This window comes from Anser anser (genome assembly GCF_964211835.1).
Source record: "Anser anser genome assembly, chromosome: 5".
NCBI classification, from domain to species: Eukaryota; Metazoa; Chordata; class Aves; order Anseriformes; family Anatidae; genus Anser; species Anser anser.
This window is the reverse complement of record NC_139725.1, coordinates 47028940-47053873: the sequence shown is the minus strand read 5'-3', so window position 1 is coordinate 47053873 and position 24934 is coordinate 47028940. Positions and strand designations below refer to the sequence as shown.

Below are 24934 nucleotides of genomic sequence, written 5' to 3'. Positions count from 1 at the left end.
AGTGTGCTCAGGTGGCCAAGAAAGCCAATAGCATCCTGGCTTGTATCAGGAATATTGCAGCCAGCAGGACCAGAGGTAATCATCCCCCTGTACTGGTCAGGCTGCACCTTGAGTACTGCGTTCAGTTTTGGGCCCCTCCCTACAAGAAGGACATCGAGGCCATGGAACTTGTCCAAAGAAGGGCTACGAAGCTGGTGAAGGGCCTGGAACACAAGTCCTATGAGGAGCAGCTGAGTGACCTGGGGTTGTTTAATCTGGAAAAGAGGAGGCTCAGGGGAGACCTTATTGCTCTCTACAACTACCTGAAAGGAAGTATTGGGGAGCTGGAGGTCAGCTTCTTCTCTCAGATAACTAGTGATAGGACTAGAGGGAATGGCCTCAAGTTGTGACAGGGGAGATTTAGGCTGGAAATTAGGAGACATTTCTTCTCAGAAAGAGTAGTCAGGCATTGGAACGGGTTGCCCAGGGAAGTGGTGGATTCACTGTCCCTGGGGGTGTTCAAGGAAAAGTTGGACTTGGTGCTTAGGGACATGGTTTAATGGGTGACATTGGTAGTAGGGTGATGGCTGGACCAGATGATCTTGGAGGTCTTTTCCAACCCTAATGGTTCTATGACTCTGTATCTTCGCATTTTGTGAAGAAGTTGTTGAGAACACCAGTCATTATGTAAATTTTATGAATGTCATAGGCAATGGTTCCTTTGGTCTTGGTAGGAATCATATAAGGCTTTTTGTTATCACACCATGAAAAAAAAAAGAAAAAAAAATCTTTTATGAAATTTAACTTGTTAATCCTTCTGGTAATTGAATTGTAATTTGACTATCTCTATATAGATACAGATACATAGGGATAGCTATTCTAAAAATGTAGTGGTCAGAGACAAAGTGGTAACATTGTCTCTGTTAACACCATTCTCAGTGAGGGATTCCACTGAATAAAGTAGAAATTAATATTGTAATAGCTTTCTCCTCTCTTCCTTTCTTTGGACCACTAGAAAATGCTACTTTTGAAATAAATTTACTTCTCTGATATTCAATGCCATTATTTTTTTAACGGTAAAATTCCTGCCTTGGAGAAGGCTATAACAAAATTCAAATAACTAATAAAAACATCACTCAATTTGATCAGAAACAAAATCTGTCTGATAGTATGAAAACCAGGATCTTCCAAATTCTTTTTGAGGTCAACCAGTCCTCGCTGGCTTCAGTAATGACATATCTAGGGCTTAAAATTCAATATGAATATCAGATGGGCAAACCTAGCAATTCTTTCTTTTTTTATACTATAAAATAATTTTAATCTATGAAGATTTTATATTCCTGTGCAACTTATTTCTTTTTTCCTTTCCTTTTCCTATGTGACATATGAATGGGTTTTCAAAAGGACTCAGTGTTGGTGAAGTTTCTGATGAAGTCTGCAACATCCTTGTCGGTAACCTCAATGGCAACAGATAAACTAACAGTAATTTAAGAAATTCCCTCCTATAAAGTGCTATTTTCTAAAACAAAGAAACAATGATTTGATTGATTATTTTACTGTTAGAAGCATTTTACTATTAGTTTACTATTTACTATTACTGTGATAAAGCTCTGACTCTTAGTTTGGAAGTTGATTTATTTTTTCTATTGCTTATAGCTATATTTTTGGTATTTATGAGAAAAAGAGGCTGATAAAAAAGAAGTGGATCAATAAATGATCAGCGGTAACCAAGCACCAGCAAAGTTAAGCTGAATTGTAACAGCTGACTGTATTCAGGAGACATCTGTCACTGATTCCTTTTCTTCAGAAAAAAATAAAATAAAATAAAATAAAATAATAAAATAAAATAAAATAAAATAAAATAAAATAATAAAATAAAATAAAATAAATAAAATAAAATAAAATAAAATATTGCTTAGAAAAGCAAACAGGGAAAGTGACACAGTCATTTCATTCATGTGATTCCATTTTCTTAGGTTTTTATGCATTGCCATACCAAGCAGTCTTGCAGTCCACAGTATTTCACAATACCTCGTTGTAGAACTCAATGTTTTATATACTGACACTCCTTTCAAATGAAGCAAGAGTGATATGTAAATAAATGTTTAGCCTGCAGCAAAGCTTAACTGTTAGCTGAGGAGCAGTGTGAAATACTGAAGAACCTGGCTTCAGAATAAATTAGTGTTTTGTAGTTGTCGTTTTGCAGTAGTGCCAGAAAGCACTTTGCTGAAAGTTCAAGCAGGGGAGATAATGCCAGTTAGCCCTTCTGCACAGTGTCTTCTTCCTAGCTCTGTTATTTTTAATCTATTGCAGAGAGGCCAATAAGAGTTAGAGAAAAGCGTTTGTCATCTTGCAATTTTTATTTTTTTTGCACACATACACAGATGCAATTGAACTACCACAGTATAGTCTTCTTCCACAGCTGAGCAACCATGCGATATTGTTACAGTACTTGAATCACTCATCTAGTGTTTCTGACCTAGGAAATCAAGAGGAAGGGAGAGGGGAACGAGTGACAGACACCTTCTTATTTCAAATATGCTCTGAAGAGAATCTCTGGAGTTGAGTGAACTTGCTGCTTACTAAATTTGCCCTTATACTGCTTCTTTCTGTGGATGTGTATCACAAAGAAAAATGTCCTTTCTCTTTTCTCATTTCTTACAGATAAACACAGCTGGCTGATTTGGATTTTTTACATAGAAAATAGCAGTAGGCAATTGACTGGTCCAAACACTTTACAATAAAAACCTCATTGGGAATATCCAACATGGTTAAAGATTATTATTATTGTTATTGTTGTTGTTGTTGTTGTTATTGTTATTATAAATAATATTAGTATTTTATCAAAGTATCATCTTGACTTTGCTTGGACTTATTCCTCCATCCTTGATGTAAACTTTTTTTAATAATGAGACCTGGAGCCTTTTTAAAAAGTGTTCGATAGTCATGTACTTTTAATGGTGGTTGAAGTAACACATTATACAGGTAAAACTACTTTACTAGTTCTTTACTAATTGGGCATTCAGCTGGTCTGTGTCTTCATGTGATCATTCACCTCCATACCAGACTATATTTGCATATTTTTAAATTCAATTTTGCGTAGAAAAAAATAATAAATGCTGCTTCATCAGTCTCTTAAACTGATTAATTTAATAAAAAATCATGGTATTCAGTACTGGAGAAGTTTGATAACTTCTGTGAATTTTAAACCTTCAGACACTTTCTTCTGGCTGCTGATTTGGACAGACAGGGGATAAAATTGCAATATAAGTAGCTTTGCGCCATATTCAGTTTGCCATTCAAAGAATGGTAGAAATGAAATCTGAGAAGGTGCAAAGCAACATCCTCAAACTCTTATCAGAAAGAGTCCTAGGTATTAGTATGAGTCAGTGTGCTCTTATCCATGTAAACTCCTTGAGAAGGCAGAAGATGCTACCAACATATTGATGATCCTATCTTTCTTGCCATCTGCATGTCCAGAAGCATTTTTCACCTAAAGTGCAATGTTTGTGCTCTTTAGTGATAGCCTTGGGCATGTGTCTGAATCTTTACATAGCTTTGTTATAATGTTAAGATACTGACATATACAGCAATACTTTTAATGATTTTTATTTATTTTTAACTAAGAAATCATCCTTTCTACTTATAATTACATCTGAAAATGTGTCTTGGTGAACTCAGGGTAGAGAGAGAAAGTAAAATTACTTTAAAAGATTCAATTAATTTTCATCACTAATGAATGCATTGGAATTTGAAGCAAGTGATTATTCCATAGAGATAAGTATAAAAATAAATATCCGGAGAGAGACTGGAATAACCAAATAATTGATTAATCAATTAATCATTCTACATACATTTAATTAATCAGATAGAAGCATTACAGAACAAAACAGAGACTTGATATAAATGAAGCTGGAATTTTACTCATTAAAAAATAGACAGCTGTTCTTTTGATAGATAAACTCTTTGCTATAAATACAAGCATGTGCTCTTTTTCTCTATTTTGATAAAGCAAAAAGGGAAGTCAGGTATAAACACTTACCTCACGTTAGATGTAAGATTTTAGCTGATTTTTAACTTACACATTTTATTACTTGTTTTTATGAGAAATATGTCAGTTTGGGGATATAATATTACTGCGTAATAATCAATAATTACTGGCAATAAGACTGCTTTAAAATGGTAGGCTGGCTAACTTGCTTTTTGCTAATGAATTTACAAGTAGATCTATGTTCCCTTTCGGGCTGTGAACCAGCTTCCTTTGGCTCATACCTATCATCTAGATGCCTATCTTAACCTTGGCTAGTTTTCTTTTCTGCCTTGCCTTGCCTTTTATGAGTTTAACTCCTGATTCCTTACTAACATTTTAGTATCTTCTTATAAGTAACTCAGAATTTACTACATGTAAGTTACTTTTAATATTCAGTGTGTCAACCACTACTCTATGAACCTAATAATAATTTCTATCTTTTCAAGTTGCAAAGTCTAATTTATTTGAGCTAGATACCAATGGCCATATTATCAAACTGCTTAACTATACTGCAAAATTAAGTATATTTTTCTTACATCACAGCCCCTATTAAGATTAGGCTACATAGTGCAAACTTCATAAAAATACTTTATGCAAGCATGTTTGCATGTACAAACATGACATGTTAACTAAAGGAAAATCTCTTATAAGGTAGGTTGTTGTTTTGATAAAAGTCTGTAGAAGATTCCTGAACATAAAAGATTCTAATATAAAGCTATGGAAAGATATAAGAATATTGTTTTTAAAAAGGGGCATGTAATTAATAATAATAATAATAATAATAATAAATCCTCAAAAATGAGAATAATATAGGTAATAAGAATGATATGATGGAAAATAAGACCTTCTTGAAAATATATTAATTACTTTCCATATTAAAAATGTAATGGTTTATATCAAGAAACTGAAAGTTAAAACTAGATTTATTTGTTTATTTATTTTAACATTGTCCTAGATTTCTTTTGGTATTTATTAAGACAATAAGAAGAAATATGCATATATTTAAGAACACAGGAAAAGATTAAGATTTTCTTTCTTCAAGGTCTCGTGAAACAGCTTTTCCAGTCAAACATTTCAGGTTCATTTAATTTGGGTAATTTCAACACTTGAAATTACAATGTTTTCAATTTCAGACATCACCAACCAGGAGTCAGACACTGACCTTGTGGCAAAAGTGAGACATACAATCCAATTCTTTCTGATGGTTATACTCTTGAAAATAATAATAATGACCGCTACATAGAATTACAGGTATTAGACACTTTCTGATTCACCTGATCTCAAGAGAAGCTAATCAAGTCTTCATTCTCAGCAGTTCAAGCTCATTGTTTTGTTAGAGGGTAAATGCTTTCCCCATTTTCAATGGCTACTTTGCGTCTGAAATATACAAAAATAGTGACCAAAAAGAATGTGCAAGGCACAACAGACAGATTTTTTTTCTAATTTTTAGCTGTCAGATTCAAGTTATACAAATTAAATATTAATCCAATTATGTTGTCGATGAACTTTATTTTATTTTTTAATTTATTTATTTTTCTGGAAAGTCAGAAAATTCCTTTCAACATTTTTTCTGTGTCCCAGAAAAAGCTACTTAGGAGGAGAAATATTTGATGTCCCACTGTTGGATGCATTAATTTCCAATGCAAAATTTAATTGTTTCCAAAGATATCACAGAAATAAAAACAGCCATCTGAATAGGGAGTGTAAATGAAGCCAGAGCCTTTCATAGAACTCTTGACTGAAAGGATTTCATGACAGAAACCTGCTAGTAGAAACTATATGAACCTGTGAAGTGTTGAAAACTTTTAATCAGATGTATACTTCTCTACCCCTTAAATACATCCTTCCACTTCATTCTCTGTCCTGTTCCCTCCACAGGACAGAGGGTCATAGACACGGGGAAGCTATGAAAAATGGTATTTTTGAAACAATGTTCCAATTTTCTTCATAAAAGAACATGTAAGTTCCCTGGAAAATTATTTGTATCTGCACACAATGCATGCTGAGACCAATGTAAAGCTTCTGCAGTGTTCATGCTCAATCAGATCTTCCCATTGTTCCAGTAAGAAGCTCCACAAGGTGCTGGAAAGACACAGTAAAAGTGGGAGGAAAATATGTTCAGACCTCTGTGAAGAAGGAACTTCTTCAGTGCACAGTATTTTTAAGTATACTTTCATACCAATTCAAGTGTAAATGGAAAGCTATATGGCATTTAATGTTAACTCATGGAGGAGACATCTGAACTCTGTTGCACCTTAAGTATTAGGTGCACTCAGTAAAAAAGCTGTGGAAAGTAGACACATCTGAAAACACAGAACTAACATTTTTGTAATATAATATGTTCCTTTTTTGGTTCCATACAAGGCAGAAGAAGCCCAGCTGAGGCTTGGCTACTTGATCCTGCCAATTTCAGCATATTCTGCTGTTCCCATTCTTTTGTTCATTTTTCAACTTGTGAAAAAAATATGGGAAATATTTTGCAGTTGTATCCGGCAGAGTTAAACTTCATGGTTTATATCCTTAATCTTCATAAGAAGTGTGAGACTGATATATGCAAAACTACCTAAATAAGTCAATAATAGATCCCGTTGAGTGGACAATTTATGTATTGCTTGCTTTGAGATTTTGGAATATCCAAAGCCAGGGTGAAGCTGGGACATATGTCTGGTCTGAAATACATCATTTCATTTGGAAAGGAAAAGTGAACCAGTAGGAGGATTGTTACAGAACTTCACATTTCAGTTTCCACAACATATTAGAATAGAAATATTTTTGTAATGCACTTTATTTATATAATTAACTTTAATACAACTCCAGGTGTTGCTTCACATAATGAATGATCACTACTGTCTTACCTTCAGACAGGCAAGTGTTAGTAGTTTGGGGAAAAAAAAGAAAAGAAAAAAAAAAAGAAAAAAAAAGAGAAATACAGTGAAGAACAATAAATCAAAGAGCAGAACTAAGTATCCGTCCTAAGAGCTTATTTTCTTATATTCTATGTGAAAGGGAACAAACAAGCATCTAGAGTGTATCTGATGTTCTATTCAGTAGCATCTTTAAGATAAGTTTCAGGGAACTTTTCTCATAATCATCATCAATCAATCAATCAACCATCAACATAACTAATTTTAAAGTCTGGTAGTGACACTTGCAGAAATGTTTCAATTTTCAAAATACCTTCCAAGCATGCTGTTGTCTACATAGTTGTTACTTTGAACACTATATAACATCTGTTTTTGCTATTACCCATTTATGATTCCTTGCAATGTTACCCATCAATGAACCCTTGCTCCTCAAAGTTACTAAAATTTTGAATGCTTAAAAGACTAATACTTCGTATGTGAAAGTATAGGAATCTCTGGAAGATTCTTAAATGAAGATATAGTTTCTTGAAAAGTCCGTAGGTAAATACTGAGAGAAGAGAGTTGAAGAAGCAAATAAGACTTAAATATTTGATGAGAGCAGCACAGTTAAGTATAGTGCAAGAAAGCAAGGTCCACTGGTTAGAGCTGCCTTATCAGACATGGAGGAAATGAAAGGGAAAATTTAAAATACAGCTTCTCATCCACGACCTAATTACAACTGTCTAGAATAATTTGTATTTAAAGCATTGGCCACAGAGCCACAGTGAATTTGCTTAAACACATAGTCACACAACATGTGCTCAGCTATGTTTGCTATGGGATACGTCATTCTTCTATTATATCTGTTTGTAAGATGAGCTAAATTAATCTTGATATTGCATGAGAGAAGTCTGGTTCTGAGAAAATTTGCAAATGTTCAGACAAGAAGATGGTGGTAGAACACGGTGCAGCTCAACTTGTAGAACAATTCAGATCATCACACCTTTGCCACAGCCGTTAGAATAAAAATTGAGAATTCTTCAGCAAACAAAAAGCTTTTAACTCCATTGACCTTAGGGTTGTCTTGCCACTCTGAACACTAATGTCTGTGATGAAGTTAAGCTGAATTACCTCATTCCTTCAAAATTCTTATTATGTTCCCTCTTTATTGTGGTCTTATGGTGAGTTGTTTCTAATGAACGTTTGGGAGAGAAATTAATGGATTCTGCTGGCATTCTCTATAGATATCCGAGAGATGAGGTGGCTGGTGGCAATGTACTAACAGCATGCTCAATATCTTGGGGGCGGTAGAATTGGTGATTAGTGAATTCTATGTACCCAGATATTCTGGAAAAAAATGAATGCACTGCACACACAGAATAAGCAATGCCTTAACTGTAGAGCTGATATGGATGTAAACACAATGTTTGGAAATACGGAAATCCTGAAATATAAGGAAATACTGAAAAATAGTAGAGAAGAGTGCACTGTTCCATAGATATTTCCCAGTATATGGAATAATTCAAGCACTATCATTAAAATTCCATTATTGAAGGACTGCAAAATAACTCGTATGGTATAATCGCATTAGGAAAAGAAAATAATATAGCTTTTGAATGCTTTATTTCATTGGTAAAATGCATGAATATAAACATTTTTATATAATTATTAATCAGCCTGGTATCTATTTTTCCACAGTTTTCTAGTAATTTAAAAATGAATATATGAATATTGTTTCACTCTTGGAGGATATTTTACCCTTGGAAAAGAATTTTGGATACGTATCTTCAATGAAATAGTATTTTTAAATACAATCCTGAAATATATCATTTAAAAGAAAAGTTAAATGAAACTTTAACCCTTAAATATGTGTATATCTAGATATGAGTGTAGCATACTGGAATAAATTAGCATACTTAGTGCAAAAGTGTTAATTGATTCTCTCAGATCTCTTCAGGGAAATCCTTCCCAAATATTAAGTCTGCATTGAGCAAAACTTCTTCTGCTTGAAATTTCAAAATGTTAAAAAGAATGGAAATGACCACAAATGCTAAGAGGTAACCTACTTTCTGTTTTAAAATGAAAAATAACCAATGACCTGATGTGAATGCAACCCAAATCAAAGCGAGTAATATACATTATTTTGCTTGTTTTGTTACAAATTTTGCTTGTCACTATATCTTTTGCTTTGACATTTCTCTCCAAATTTTTAAGTTTAGAAGTTTTAGATCCTTTCAGGTGGCTTTTCAAGTAGCTGTCCAGATGTATAAAAGTCTCCGGACTTCTTAAGGTTTTCAGCTCCCAGTCCATGTCTAGACGACCTGCTTGGACACGGTTTTTAGTGCCCCCATACAGACCTTTCTTCTGTTTAATTGCAACAGGTGGCCTGCATAGCTGTGTTGGTTAGGCACTGAAACCTTAGATTCTAGGAAAATTGCAGATGAATTTTAGCAGAGGAAAGAGCAGAGTCCAGTATTTGACACATATATGGTGTGACATGGCAGCACAGTCAGAACTATTGTCGCATAACTGCAGACTATTTCTCATTGGTTTGATTTTGTTTGTTTGTTGCTATTACAATCAGCAATGAAAAGAAAGGACAAGGTAATTAGCTGAGTTATAGTTGTCCGTGCAATTATTTTTGTACACTGGTCCTCTAGCAATGAGGATTCTCTTTGTATAGGGAGGAGAACAACTTAGATTTTCCTCTTAAACAGTAGGAATATTTACATGAGAACAGTCAGGACAAAAACAGCTAGTCAGTGGTATGGTAAAAGTGATAGACCAAGAAAAGCAACATAATCTTGTTTTGTTTTCTTATTTCTCCTGTTTCTCTTCTCTTCTAGGCAATACTTTTCAAGGAAATGTGCTGTGAACAAATATTTGTTACATTATTTAAATTTATATTTCCCAATAATGCAAATTTTGAGACTTCGACAAATTCACAGTAAATCTCAATTTCCTAAACAATAGGGGTAAAATATTTTCTTTAAAAACTAACTGGGAAGAAACTATCTTCAGCATTTTAAAATTAAGCTGTGATACAGAAAGAAAACGAAGCACTTGCTGTCTAATTTCCACTATGAAATGTTATAATTGCTGTCTGCCTATGAACTTAAATCTTTGTTTCATTGATCATATTTTCATAGATATAGATTTCTCTGTATTCTGACTCTCCACGAAAGGGAAATTTTGCTCCACAAAGTTTCTTCAAATGCTGATTCACTTTAAAAATATGAACTATAAAAATACTTCTGACATGGATTGCCTCAGACGTCATATTGACTTTTTAACCTAAAATTCAGTCACAAATACAGTTACTGTACAACAGTGCACCTTTTCAGATATGAATATGCCTTCATCTGTGTATCATTTTTGGGGTGTTTATAATAAGCAAAGCCTTTGCACATTCACAGATCATGAAGCATAAAAAAAATGTTCTGATCTGAAATATATAACTGTTGTTCTTTTAATTCCCAGATATTACTATGAGTTGAATTTTATAGCAAATTGTCATGCACAGATGTCTGAAACAATTTGATCACATAAATGAATAAAAAGTATTTGAAACAATCCAGCTTGCGTTTTATAACTGGGAAACCTGGGTTGTTTTGTTGCTTACACAGCTTGGGATAATATATTTCAACACATTCCACTAAATCAAAGTTCTGACTAGTGGTAGAGTTATAGATTTTATTTCATCTTGAACAAAATAACTCATTCTCATGCATTAGATCACAACTGATTGGAAAGCTGGACTTTAGCTGGCTGTGAGCCAGCTGAACTGAATCCAGGGGAAAGTGCTAAGCTTTGACATGTTACCCTTGAAAAGAATGGTTGAAATGAAATTAAAATTCTTCTGTTGGAGTTAAACATTTTACACTACTTGGGAACTAATTACTGTGGACACGCCAGACATACAGACTGATCTCTTTTCCAGACCAGTTGTTTTAAACTGTTGATTGTAGATTTTTAAAAATCAACAAAAATTATCCATACAGACCAGTTCTATAGCTTTCTTCATTTTTATGAAACACAATAGAAAAACATAGGGTTGTGAAAGTCATAATTATTTTGTTTGTTTGTCTTTAGTCAAATAAATATGCAAGTATGAAAACAAAAATACATATATATTAGCTCCTTACTAATAATACTAATGGTTGTACCGTAGTTAGATATGTCTGTCCATATCTCCACCTTGCTTCTCCTCAGGCTTAGTCATCTTTATTTGCTGGCCTTTTTTAAAAATAAAGTTTCAATGTCTGGCTTATGACTGGGTGTCCAAATATTGCAACTGTTTGTATAATACAAAATACACGCTATAAGCTCAAGTGGCAAAAGTTTTGGCTTTGTGTTATAGAACTCAAGAACCATAGTGTAAGACTGGAGCTATATTGCATGCTAATAAAATCCCAGTCTGTATGAAAGCTACCAGTCTTCCTACCAGCTGTGAATATTAGTCCTGTGTAAATCAGAGGACATGAGTAAAACTCACTGTGTTGAGGAGAAATTTGCAAGAGGAAGGAAGAAAATAGAATCATAAATACGACGTGAATTACATTGAATAATTATTGATGGTAAAAATGCAAATATATAGAGAATAGTTTATAGATAAGAAATATTCAATTATTTTTAAAGTGTAATACTGACTTGATACAATAAAACTGAAAGTAACTTGTGGAATTTGAAAAAAATAGATAGCATTTTTACCTCCACAATTATAATTTTACCTTACTTTCCTTTACCTTATAATTTCCTTAGGTTTACCAGTTGCTATTCAGTATCCTAAACAGCAGTACTATTAGTAGAGTTTTCAGAAGCTTGCCACTAACATTATTAGGCTGTCCCTTTGGCAGTAACAGGGTTTAAACGCCTCCCCAAATCCAGCAATTCAGAACAGAGGCCTTCTTTCTATAATGTACTGTAACTTTGTGCTAAACTTCATAATTGGATATACAATCTGAATAATATGTACTTAAAAACAGTTGTTCCTGTTTGATCAGATTGTAAATCACTTACTCTTTCTGTGAAATAGCACATAGGATTTCTCTGCACAGTGGAAGAGAGAAACAAACCTTTCTGGGTCTTGTGTACTCTGTGATCAAATACATTTTCTATTTTTCATTTCTGGCATCCTCAATGTGTTCAGGTATTCAGACAAGCTGAAATAGACACAGTGTTTGAATAGTAATTTACTTTATTTCATAGCAACAAGAAAACAAATTGAGGAGAACCCCCCAACCACAATACTAATAATCAAGTTTTTCTCAACCAGTTCTGAATGTCTATAATGTGGGTGTTTACAAACAAACATTTCTGTACTTCACTCCCAGCACTATCCAAAAGCAGAAGTAAAATAATGCTTACATCAGCAGTATTTGGCTAAAAGATTATTTACAAAGATGGGATTACAGGTATGGGATATCTGTATCTTGAAGTGAATACCAACAGGTTCTAATTAAGAAAATAATAATTAAAAAAAATAAAAGAAAGTAAATTAAAATGTAATGCTAAGATTTTCTAAAAATTATGATGCTGTGTCCTTCTGATCTCTCAGGTCCCTTACTCAGTTGTGCTATGCTTGGTGCAGCATGGAGGACAGAATGAAATGGAGGCAACACAATTTTAGGATTTTGTTTTTGCTTATTGGTCATTGAGTCAGAAAGGTGGTTTTTTGTTGTTGTTGCTGTTTTGAAGAAGAAGCTTGTTTGCTCTCTTTTACTTTTTATAATTATTTGAATTTTAAAGAAATGGTACACAGTAATACCAAAACTAGAAAAGGAAGATCATTCTAAAATACAAATTCTGGAAAAACATAATCCTTATGATAACTGACTGAAAAAGATGGTCTTTGTACTAACCAATGAAAACTAATGCTTATGAGCATGATATCTGATATGAAGATTAAAATAAATAGAAGTGCAGATCACAGAAACACATATAAGTAATTTAAACAGGTGTATTTTCGAAAAGTGCGTGCACCATATCTCCTCTCTCATCAAATTCAGTAGTACTTATGCAACTTTAAAACTCACATCTGACTTTGACATTCTTTCTCCCTGAGGGGATATATCATATAAAAGTTTGAAAGTGTTTCATGCAAAGCTGTACTATACATAGTTTATAAAGCTACTTTTTAATGCATACTTTCTATAATCTCTTTTCACTAGTCTGTCTCCAAAACCTAGTGTACAAACAAATGATTTAGAGTAACAGTAAATTGTATATTGCTTGGATTAGGCTCATTTCTCCTATGGATTACATTCATTATGCTTATTTCAAAAGCATTTTTTATCTGAGATTGACAGAAGGGATTTCACAAACTAGTTTTTTTTTTTTTTTCTTTTTTTTGCTAAAAGGGGACTGGACTTGGTGACTCAGAAGGTTCCTGGCACTATCTGTTAACATAATGGTATTAGGATGTTTTCTCTCTTACCGATTAAGCACTGCTTGAGACCTACGTTTTACAATCATTTACATGACTGTTAAACTGTGCTATTACTTAATCATATCTCACTACTTCAATAACCTAGTGAGCCACCTACTTATATCCAGTCAGTAATTTCAGACACTGGCCATATTAAAACTAGCTTCACGTTGGAGATAAAGAAGATCCTTTAAAAAAGGGTGGAGTGTATCTGTGGAATACAAGCAGCTGCTCTGAGAGATCACACGTTGGCTAAGATCAAAGGCTTGTCTTAATGATAATGAAAAATTGACTCATCAAAGCTTTGTTTAATCTCCGTACTTGCAAAAATATCAGCTCATTTATTTCTACTGGGGGGGCAGGGGGAGAATGAAGAAGGAGTGGAAAGGAAAGAGAGGTGGGGACAAGAGGGGAAAGAGGAGAGATGACAGAGATTGAGAGAATTTCTGTTGGAAACAAGAAGACAGTAAGACAAAAATCTTATCTTTGTACAGAGTTCAAAGCGTGTAGTGAGATTTTCTAACCAATATAGAGCTGTTAGAATTATACATTAGAAAGAAAGAAGACTGCAGTGCTCCATTTAGTAAAATGCTTTCATTTAATCACCCAGGCTAAGAATAGTCTGCTCCACTTAAGAAACAACAGCAAGTGAAGCAAATAGAAAGTCTGTATAGCAGAAGCTGCCAACTTCCCTCACTCCTGTACTTGCATATCAAAACTGTTACATAATTGAGAGATACACATTGCATTCCTTGGAGAGACAAGGGTGTTATATTACAGGGGAGACTGGAGTTGATGGTTTTGCAGGGATCCTGAGACTCCAGGGCTGGCTTTTGGCTAAATTTCAGAAAAACTACCAAAGCCTGTCATCAGCAATCTTGTTTACTCCCACACCCAGGAATGTAGGCCTAGAAGAGAATCTGCATTCAAATTGTTTATGAACTGAATATGACTGGAGAGCCAGTAGCTGGCCTCAGTTTGAGATAGTCAGTCTTTTGAGTGGGAGTTTCAATCAGAAAGCAATGCAAGGGAAAACTTGCATAAAAACTAAGCCTCTTACATGGTTTAGAAAGTAGGATCATGTGCCGTTCTGTCTTGATTGTATGTAGTAACCTACCCCTCCATTCACTTTAACCTGGTGATTCTTTTTTAATTATTTTTTATTTTTTGCTAGTTTTCTTTAGCTTATGGTGCATACAAACCTTTGTTTAATATCGTAGATATTTAAGATAATAAAGATAGCCTAAGATAATAAATAAAGCTGATATTCACCATTGTATAGATATTGGTGAATTAACTATAGATCATAGATGGTAGAAAGCTGGAGCAAACTTGCAAGAGGGGATAGTATTCTACCACCTGGACTTTACTAAACAATTCCTTGGGTAAAAAAACTACCATAGTACATTGCACACCAGTGCCCCTTCTGTATTCACGTGACCAATGTAACAGCAGTGAATTTAACAAATTTAGTAGAACTGGCATTAAGTGAGTCACTGAAAGATGAGTCACTGAAAGGGATGTACTGATTTATCAGCTCAATGGAGTGCGTTAAGAGACCCCCCCACGCCCCCCCTAGAATCCTACCTCCTTGATTTTAAAGAATTCTTCATCTCCTGTGCTTTCTTCTTTTGCTTTTGCAGTTGCCTTTTCGACGAGGTGACCTATCACTTCTTTTTCCTCAGGTAAGTGTTTCTCAACACCTGTGACATATTCAACATTATTATATTTATATTTTTAAAATAAGCGTGATAATTTCAGGAAACTATATTTAATAGAGTAAGCTCTGAAAAGCACTAGACACTTTACCTCTTTCTTTCTCCTCTGAAGAGTCCAGCTTAGCCATCAAGAATGACACCAACAAAATCCTGCCTGATCTAGATGACAGTGGAGCACAAGGGCCCTTTCAAAACCCAGTAAAAGCAAAACCCCAAGTAGGGTGTTATATTTTATCATGTAATTAATAAGAATGTAGTGTCAGTACTTCATAATTATATCTCTTTAATACAGGAACAGCTATATTAACATTAAAAAGCTTGATAGAGAAGGAGTAAACTTTGTGTTTAGACTGCTAAATCTAAAGTTAATAACACAATGGGAACTGGTGTAAACTAGATTTTTTCTTGAGATGGGGGTGGATAATAAATGTTAGCACATGCTTTAAATGGCCAAACCATTGGACAGAGAGTGGGGACAGCCTTTCTCCATTTTGTAACACAGTCTCCTTGATGTATAACAGCAAACAAATACTGGCTAGAATCCAAGGTCATGTGTATCTTCCAGTAATTCAAGGAGTGTTCTTAAGTAGAGAGTTACCAAACTGCTTTCAAAACTCTAAAGTGAAAAGGTTTCAATCTGTGGTACATTGATCCATATCTTAGTAGAGTCAGCAGCATTGTTTTGGGTTTTGTTTAATGCTAACTTGGCTATTTTTATTTTCTTTGCAGAGTAGCAATGACACAGTGCAAAAGCCGAATATAAAAATCCACAATGAAAAGACCTATTAGGTCCTAAGGATATTGTATTTAAACCCAATAGGCAAGGGAAGACAAAATACTCAAAAGCAATGCTCTCTTTATTAATTAATAGTAGTGGTTTGGGCAGGATGACAATTGAAGCTACTGTTCTCATGGACAAGAACAGACTCCATAAATGAGTGTGAGTGCTACAAAATCTTTTCACTACTTGATGCCACTTAAGAGGGTATACTATGCCTAAGCAAACAAAATGAGTGATAACACTCCTGTCTTTACTGACCTACATAACAAAGTGTACACTTGCAGTGTTGCAATCAATTACTTTGCTAACCCATCTGGCTCTTCCATTTTCAGTCAATGAGATCACAGATGAAGTGCTCATTCCCCATTTCCTTGTTCTGAATGAATATGGATTTGTTCATGAACTCAACACATTTTTTGCTCTAAGGGCAGAGTAAAGAAAAAGGTGTTTTTCAACTTAGCACATTGTTTACAAAGTGTTAAAGGACCTAGCCCTCTTCCAGTGAAACCAACTGAAACTTTTCTGCTTTAATTGACATTAAAGGCATTTGTCTGAGATATATAGATAAGTTACAGATTCTTCACATGCATCTGGAATGTGAAGATCTCAAAGTTCAGAGCACAGGTGGTTTGCTTTAATCTATGACAAAGATAGGGTACAAACAGAAAATATAACTACCGCCAGGTCAGGTCCTTCTGCAGTGTCAAGGAATTAAAAATGGGTATTAACAAGCTTTCAGCAATGTTATATGTTACTGATAAACTTCCCATGTTCCTTTACTGAGCTACCAAAAAAAAAGTGTTTTTTTTTTGTTTGTTTTGTTGTTTTGTTTTGTTTTCTGCTCTTAGGACTTTTGAAATTTTAAACAATCAGGCAGGAAATTTCAAAAGTAAATACATTTTTTAAACAGTTATTTAACAGTCAGTATTAGACACTGAAATTCACATTTAAAGATTTGAATATGCCTGACCTGTTTTTCGTAAATGATGAGCATCAACAGCTCTCACTGTCATGAGTGTAAACAGCTCAAAATCAAACAAACAGAACCACCCAAGCAATGTAGTAAGTCCTTGTACAAAACACTGCATCCTTGGCAATCATTCTCCTGAAGGAACGGAAGGTTTCCTTTTAGCTACATATGTATGTACTCTTTGCAAGACTCCAGTATGCTTACAGAACAGCTGGAGCATTCCTTTGCTCAGTGAGGAGTTAACTAACTAAATGTAGTAAAAATCACACAAGAAAATACTTGGCTGTAGCACTAATACTATACTAAGATACTTAATTTATATTTGTAACATATAGTGATTAACAGCCTGAACAGTGTCATACTAGCACCCCACCAGAACCTCAAGATCTGTTCACAATTTAGTAAGTACTAGATACTTTCAACATGAAAATTATATCAGCAATAACCACTTTTAATTAGGCTTTCCTTAACCCATGGATGGAAATTGGATTTTGTCTGTGTTTATCAGTCCTGAAAACAAGAAATCCTTAATGTAGTGAGAAAGCCATTAGAACGACATAACAGAACTTGAATCAATTTGATGATATTCCACTGTGGCCTGTTCTTTCCATCCATATTAAGCCATATTAAGGTCAGTATGATTATACTGCTCATATAATTACTTTATCAAGGACAGAATTGTGATAAATGCTTTGGATATCAATGCAGATTTTTTTAAAAAATGTTTTGCACTCAGAAACAGATGCAGAAGTCAGAGAACATTCACAGTTCACTAAGCTGTTTAAGAGCTTTTAAGAACATATTTAAATGTGAAGACTAACATGAAACACATCCGTCCAAGCAGCCACAAGGATTTCTGATAAGTCATTAAGCAAAAGTAAAGTTTTCTCTGACACTGTTTTTTTTTGTTGTTGTTTTTAGCTACGTCCCAAATCTTATTCAGTACAAGCAGATTGAAATTATCTGCAAAATGTTAGCATATGGAATGATTTTTATTTTTAATATGTTTCCCAAAATTCTTTGTTTTACTTTATGTAAATTTCAGGACTCATCTTCTTATCATCCATTAAAACTCTCTAAAATTACACAAATTAGTAACTGCAGATTCCACAGAATCATCTCCTCTATTTGGGAAGTAAAATGCTGAAATGGTATCATAATTTTATCTTGTTCAATCTGAAAAATATATTCAAATATAGGTAGAATAAAGAAAAATAATTAGAAATTAGATGGAGGGATTTTCCTGAATGAATTTTAATCTGATATATTTGTACTTTCATATATCTTTGCATGTGTGCTTTGTAAACTGTGCCCAAAGCTCATGAATGAGTTGTACGTATTAAACTGGCTATATTAGAGTGGGGTTCCAGAGTGAAAGAACAACTAATGTCATCCATGTGTAGGTCACAGTGCAAAAATTGCTTATTCTTTGACAAAATATTGCTAGCACAACCACCTGATGATAAAGATAATATTTCACGAGACCACTTGCTTTCAGCTCAGGGAGAGAACAACTAGATATTTCTATGTCAGCCACTGAAATCTGGCACTGATCAAGCTGCCTCACATGAATTTTGGTCAGTAAGTGCTAAGAATTTGAGAAAACCTAAAGAAAGGAGTAAACAAAACAAAGCAACAGATTTGGAGTTGCAATGTTTTCTAAAGATCAATTGTTCGTACAGGAATTCTAGAGAGGGGAAAGACTTCATTATGCACTTTACCTATTTCAAGTGAGGTGATGTAGGCGCAGGCCATGTAGTTATTCTGTTTGGTTTTGTTGTTGTTGTTGTTTTTCATACAGCCAAATACAGAGTAGGTGTAATCCTAACTTATTTCCATTAGATGTTATTGTGCCTATTTAAAGTACATTTTCAAAAAAAAAAAAAAAAAGAGACTAAAGCATTAGCCTAATTCCGGTCAGTGACCTGACTTAGATGGAGTTCAAGAAGTTTAAAAGACCACACATCTTGCCTGTGGTGGTAAGGAACTGACCTCAGTGATCAATGTCTTTTCAGCAATTCATGGAGCAGCTAATACTCACCATGAAATAAGGGGATTCTATGCAATTTAATATACTACTGTAGTCTATTTGAGAACTTGAAGTAAGAGCTTCAAAAATAATTTATGTATTTTATCATTTTTTGGACCTTATAACTATTGCTCCATTCATTTATTTAAGCAGTTTTTAAATTTAAACTAGACTTTTCATTTGGGTCAGCTCTTTAAACCTGCAATCTGTTTTGCTGGGATTGTCTGTGTTCACAGTATTTCCCTGATCCATCCTTATTATCTGCTATCTCAGCAACTGAAAAAGCATTTTACAAGTCTAGGTAACAGTTTCATATTAGACAATTATTTTTACTGACTGCTCATTTCAGTGAAGTAATCATTTTAGAATTTGTTAATGATTGTCTTGTATCTTTTTATAGGTAGAGCACAGGGAAAAGTGAATCTGAAATATGTAACTAGCACATAGGCAGCTTTTAAATGTAAGACAAGACTTGTGCAAAAGAATCAAGGAAACCACAAAGCCACAATCAACGTCATAAAAAAGGTACAAATTAACATTAAGTTCCATAATTACTTTACAATTTAAATTCCTTATATATATGCAGATAATATGCTTTGTAATGTGGTTGAAATGAAATTTCTGAAAACAGATGCTTTCTCCTGCCATCTGTGATAAGCCTGTTTGTACCTTATCCTTCTTACTTGCTTAGAAGCGAAAAATCAAACCAAAAAAAGTCTACTGAAAAGCACTGGTAAAATAATTCAGTTCATTAATTTTCATGCCACATCATTTCCCTGTGTTACAACATAGCATATTGACCTTATTTTTAACAATAATCTTATTATATTTTTATCTCATTAGCGATACAAATATGTTGTGTTGTCCTGACAAGATGGACTGCTTAACAGACAAGCGAGCTCATCATCTAAGAGCTAGGAGGACTTTTTGGACACCTTCTGCCCATTTGAACTCAAACAGATATATGGCCAAGGTCTAGAGAAGTAGCCTGGGGGTTGGTCATGACCATTGAATTCACAATCAAGAAAGCTTGGTGTGGGATAACAGGTCTGGTGTTCAAATCTGTGCTCTCGTTGAGCACATTTGCCAGACAGGCTTCCTGAATGTGTTAGCATGTACTCTAAATTTTGGCCTTAGAATCAAAATTTTATCATTGCTTTATTACTGCAAAGCCCTTTTTAGCCTAGAGGTGCTTGCAAACATGCCTGTATCTGCTACTTATAAATAGGTAATAGTATAGCATTCAGCACAGTCACCAGCTGATTGATATACATATATCTCACAGCTGCATTGACTCTGTGTATTGGGTGGATTTGAGAAACATTGGCTGATAATTCATTTTGTTAAACCAGCTCTTTATAATCTGGATGTAAAATTTAACAAGCTTTGATGCATAATGGATCATTGTATGTGGATATGCCAGCTATATTTTGTCCTACAATATTGCGAATTATTCTTTTTTTCTTCTTAATCCTTTGCTTTTTCACAATGATTATTTGAAATAAGAACTAAGGAAGCAATAAAAAAGGGATAACAATAAGCTTGTACCTGAACTAGAGATGAAGAGGCATTTGAGAAATTAAGAAAATCTGCCCATATGTGTTTGATGGTTCAGAACACCGGGACTAAACATAATGTTTATTTCTGTCCTTCCAAGTTCTGTCTGCAGGCTGTGACATATTCTGATTTTGTGGCTATTTGATGGCTAGGGCACTACAGTGTCTCTGAGTGTTTCTGAGTCTTCTTATGACTAGGAAACCACTGTGTCCCTGAGTCTTTTCATCTTGTTATAGAGAGAGAGAATTGTTCTAAGACAAGACGGTAAGAAGACTGTCAGAGCTTCAAATGTAGAGGCCGGAAGATACTTCATTTCTTTCAAAATTGCTACTTTCTTCCCACAGAACTTTAGAACGGGTGAAAAACTAGGAACTATACAATCCATTAGGTCTTTGAAAATATTGGTTAGACATTAATATTTGTAAAACATTTAAGAACAGTATTAGTGAAAGGTAATATTTCACTTACCATCTAGTTGGAGTTTAGATGGAGATTTTTTCCTTCAATTACATTTTATTTAGACTCTGGAACATACATTCAGTTCACTTCCTCAAGGATTGTTTAATTTCTCCAAAAGATAGGTATCTCTTATACTTAAAAATAAATAAATAAATAAAAATGAGAAACATATTAAAATTAAAACCTTCATTGTGTGTTTATCACATCATAAAAGTTTCATTTGTGTGAGCTTGGAAAGTAATATATATAAATAGGAAGGAAGGAAGGAAGGAAGGAAGGAAGGAAGGAAGGAAGGAAGGAAGGAAGGAAGGAAGGAAGGAAGGAAGGAAGGAAGGAAGGAAGGAAGGGAACTTTCATATGTAATTTCTAAATTGTTTTCTTGATAAAAACAGCTTTAACCCAGAAAACTTAAACAGATTCCAAGCATAACCACTATGGACTCTAGGAAGGTTTGCACCAATTGCATAAATTAAAAAAAATAAAGACATTTGTGTACTTGTTATAAGCAAGTTCTTAGGGACAATGTAGTGTCATTACTATAAAGTAAACAGTAAATTAAAACATTTGCAAGGTAATTCTCAGCAGCTTGCAAGCAAACTTGAGGGAACAGAAACAAGCAATTGCTTATAACTAGTATCCTAATTTGTACATTGCACAGACCTATGATAAGTGGCCTAGTAAATGGATATCTACTTTAATTTAAGTACACTGAAGACCAGCTGCATTACTGCATAACACAGAATCTGAAACATTTAATATTAACGTAATTAGATTACCAAGAGTGACACTGATATCTATTTACAGATTCTCCTGAGGTCAGTAAAATAGCATAGTGAGAACATAGAATGGCCATTCAATCTAAACTGCACAAAAACATGACCTTATTTGGACAGATGAATAAAGCTATGTCTGGAAAATTTGTCTCCAAGTAATCCAGTACCATTTCACATCCATCAGAATTCTTTCTTATAAGAAACAAGAAATACATATATATATAAAATATATATATATTATATAAATATATATATTTTTGGAGGGGGGGGGTAAAAAAATCTTCTAAATTAAATTACCTTAATTCATTATTTCCTATATGGGAGTAATAAATTTAGGAGTCCTGGTATAAAAAGCAGAAAAATCTAACTTCACTCTTATTGAGACAATTCTTTACTCTATGGGAAGCTTGATATATCTCTTTAGAGAGGTTTATTGTCTTATCGTCATACATAGGTCCATCATTGCAATTATATCTCTGTAAGTATGTGTGAGTGTTTGCATGTGAAACTGTGTGTGTGTTCATATACATATATTTACATATACTTACATGTATTTATATATACATATATACATAACTATGCTGAATTGTATTATTTACAAGAAATATAAAGTTTATTTTTCACTTTTTAAAATCTTTTGCTATTTTAGAAAATGTGCCACTGAAAATTTCAACAGCACAATAAGTAGGTGGATTTATTTCCGTGACAAACAGTGAATATTTGAAACAGTAAAATTTCTTCACCATTAAATCACTTTATCTCTCTCTTTTTTTGCACGTCAGTGTTTACTTTTTGGAATGTTGTACTGACCTTGAAATTGTCAGTAGCCAAGGATGAAATAGCAAAAATGTAGTTTTCAATTCTTCTTTTTTATGTATCCATTTGTAAGGGTGGAGGGACAATAAGAGAAAAGAAAAATGGCATGGGTGGATGTATTTTAATGAAACAATGATGACATGAGAAAAATAATAGCAAGCTGGGAATCTTATTAAATGGGATCCAGCTGCGATTATTAGACAGAGTGCAGTAGAGCAAGGTCAAAGGCAGAAAAAAGAAAAAAAAAAAAAAGATTAAATGTTGTTTCCATTTTTTAAGATATAAATGGGACATTTATGGGAAGTTACATGCTTTTCTGTTGTGTGTATTTTTTCAGGTAAAGCAGATACATAAGGTGGAGAAAAGTATTCCAATATATTTTAAGGTATTTCGTCTTCATCTCAATCTATTTGGCTGGGTTTAAAATAACACTGATGCAAAAGTCATGAGAAAAATGTTCTCCTACAATATACAATGTTGTCAGAATGGAGAAACATTATAAATTTTTCAGAAAATATAAATTCTACTTTCAGCTTGAACTGATTACTGAATCAAAGAGATTCAGGAAAGTATACCTTTGAAGGTATTGCCATAAACAAGGTTACATGAAAGCCAGCAGTTCCCAAGGCATTTTAGTGGGCATACATTGACACTCACTGAGATTTATCTGGTATGCTTTATGCATACAAATATTCAGACAGGCGTAGAGCAAGAGAAAGTATGAATAGTTACTGTGATTAGAGTAGATTTAAACAGGGTAGACTTTCTTTTACCAAAATAAAGGTGACAGCGCTGCTTACCAATATTAAAAACAAGCAAACAACAACAACAAAAAAAACCACACACGCAAAAAAAACCAACCAAACAAACAAAAAAACCCTACAACAACAAACAGGGAAAGTCAGGCAAATTCTTAAATCTAACAGGAAGAGAGAGAAGGGCCATCATGTGGTTTATCATACTGGGTTGATATAGCGAAACCTACATAGGGAAGGATCTTCTCAGACAGTGCTGGTGTATAGATTCACCATTGACACTGTTGACAGTATAAATACACCATTGACACCATGTGGATGCAGAATTAAAATCCTGCCCCCCCCCCTTATTTATGCATCTTGTGTGCATATACATACTTCTGAAACAAAGCTAATAATTTTAAGAGAAAAGTAGAAAATTTGAATTTAACTCTTTGCAAGGAATGTAAGTTGACAAATCCGGCTAGAAAAATAAATAAAAAGGTTTTAATCTTATAATTTTTCTCCCCATACAGCTATCTAATCATTCACACATTTTTAAACAAACACACATTAACTGCTGGCCCATTCCTTTTAAAAAGAACTATAACATTAAACATTAGGCCTATGCTTTTTCCCACTAGTGCTAAGGACACCAGATTTTATGTACAACATATTGCACATAAATATGTACAACATATGTACAAGGATGGAAGAGTAATGTGGAGGAGGTCTAAAATTCGTGACTGTTCTTAAATTATTTGTCTGAGTCTTTGCTCAAAAATGTATGGTTACCTGTGTGTATATGCATGTCTGTATGGTTGTGCATAAGCCAGGTTTCAACTTACTATGCTTTGACCCAATTTTATAAGAAAGCTCCAACCAATTAGGGGCATATGTAAACATAACATCCAAGCTAGTTATATTCACCATTTCAGCTGATCTTATTTCCTTGGCAATAACTCTTCTCTAACACGGCTGGACAGCATCTTACCAGTGTAATGTGGGAACATACCTATGCAAATATTTTTTGTAGTCATGCCCTAGAATCTTAGTTCTCCTCTTGTCAAATAAGCCTAAAAAACTACTCTCCTAATTCAAAGGCAAGTTAGGAACATTTTTCACTTACTTTTGTGGTGAGCTAGAATTCATGCACCTCATACAAACTTATTTTCTTCCTGATAAAGAAGCTCCTTGATCCTTACGGCTGCATGGTGCACTTACCTGGAACTACAGAGGTTCCACTTGATAATCTCTAGAGAGTTCTTCAAGCTCTTGGTTGCTAATTGAACTTTTCTTTTGTATTATTTAATTTCATCCCATTTCCACTCTCATTTGGTTCTTCCTGTATATAGCTCTTGCATAGGGTTAACGCTATGCCAGTGTTGTTCTCAGTCAGGACAAAGTAAGATCCTTGAAAGTCCATTTAGTAATCTTGTCAAACTCATTAACACCACTATGTGACTCTTACTCCATTACTTTGTCTCTACCTACATCCATAATTTTACTGATATAGATTCAATCCTCTGATATTCTAAGAGCTGAAATCCTTCTTTTTGAGATTTTATGTGTCATTCATAGGTGTGGTGGGTTAGCTTTGCCTAACAGCTAATCACCCAGCTACTCGCTCTCTGTCCTTCCTCTTTGGGAAAGGGAGAGAAAATAGGATGAGAAAGTTTGTGGGTTGAGATAAAAACAGGGAGATTGCTTGCCAATTAATGTTGTGTGCAAAGCAGAATCAACTTTGGAAAAACAAATTTATTTTACTAACAACTAAAATATACTTGGGCAATGAGAAACAAGAAGATAAACATTAAA

General features: G+C 34.0%; 1 long non-coding RNA gene across 2 annotated transcripts; it reads right to left on the bottom strand.

Moving 5' to 3' along the window:
• Nucleotides 1-11899: 11899 nt before the first annotated feature.
• Nucleotides 11900-20927, bottom strand: LOC310900992. Of its 2 annotated transcripts, none has more exons than XR_014585506.1 (3): nucleotides 20803-20927; nucleotides 14867-15156; nucleotides 11900-12014 (listed from the first exon to the last, which is right to left on the bottom strand). It is a non-coding gene; the product is annotated as an uncharacterized lncRNA (long non-coding RNA). The 2 variants fall into 2 exon arrangements; XR_014585507.1 differs by having other exon boundaries at nucleotides 14867-14982; nucleotides 20803-20916.
• Between the last annotated feature and the right edge of the window lie 4007 nt (nucleotides 20928-24934).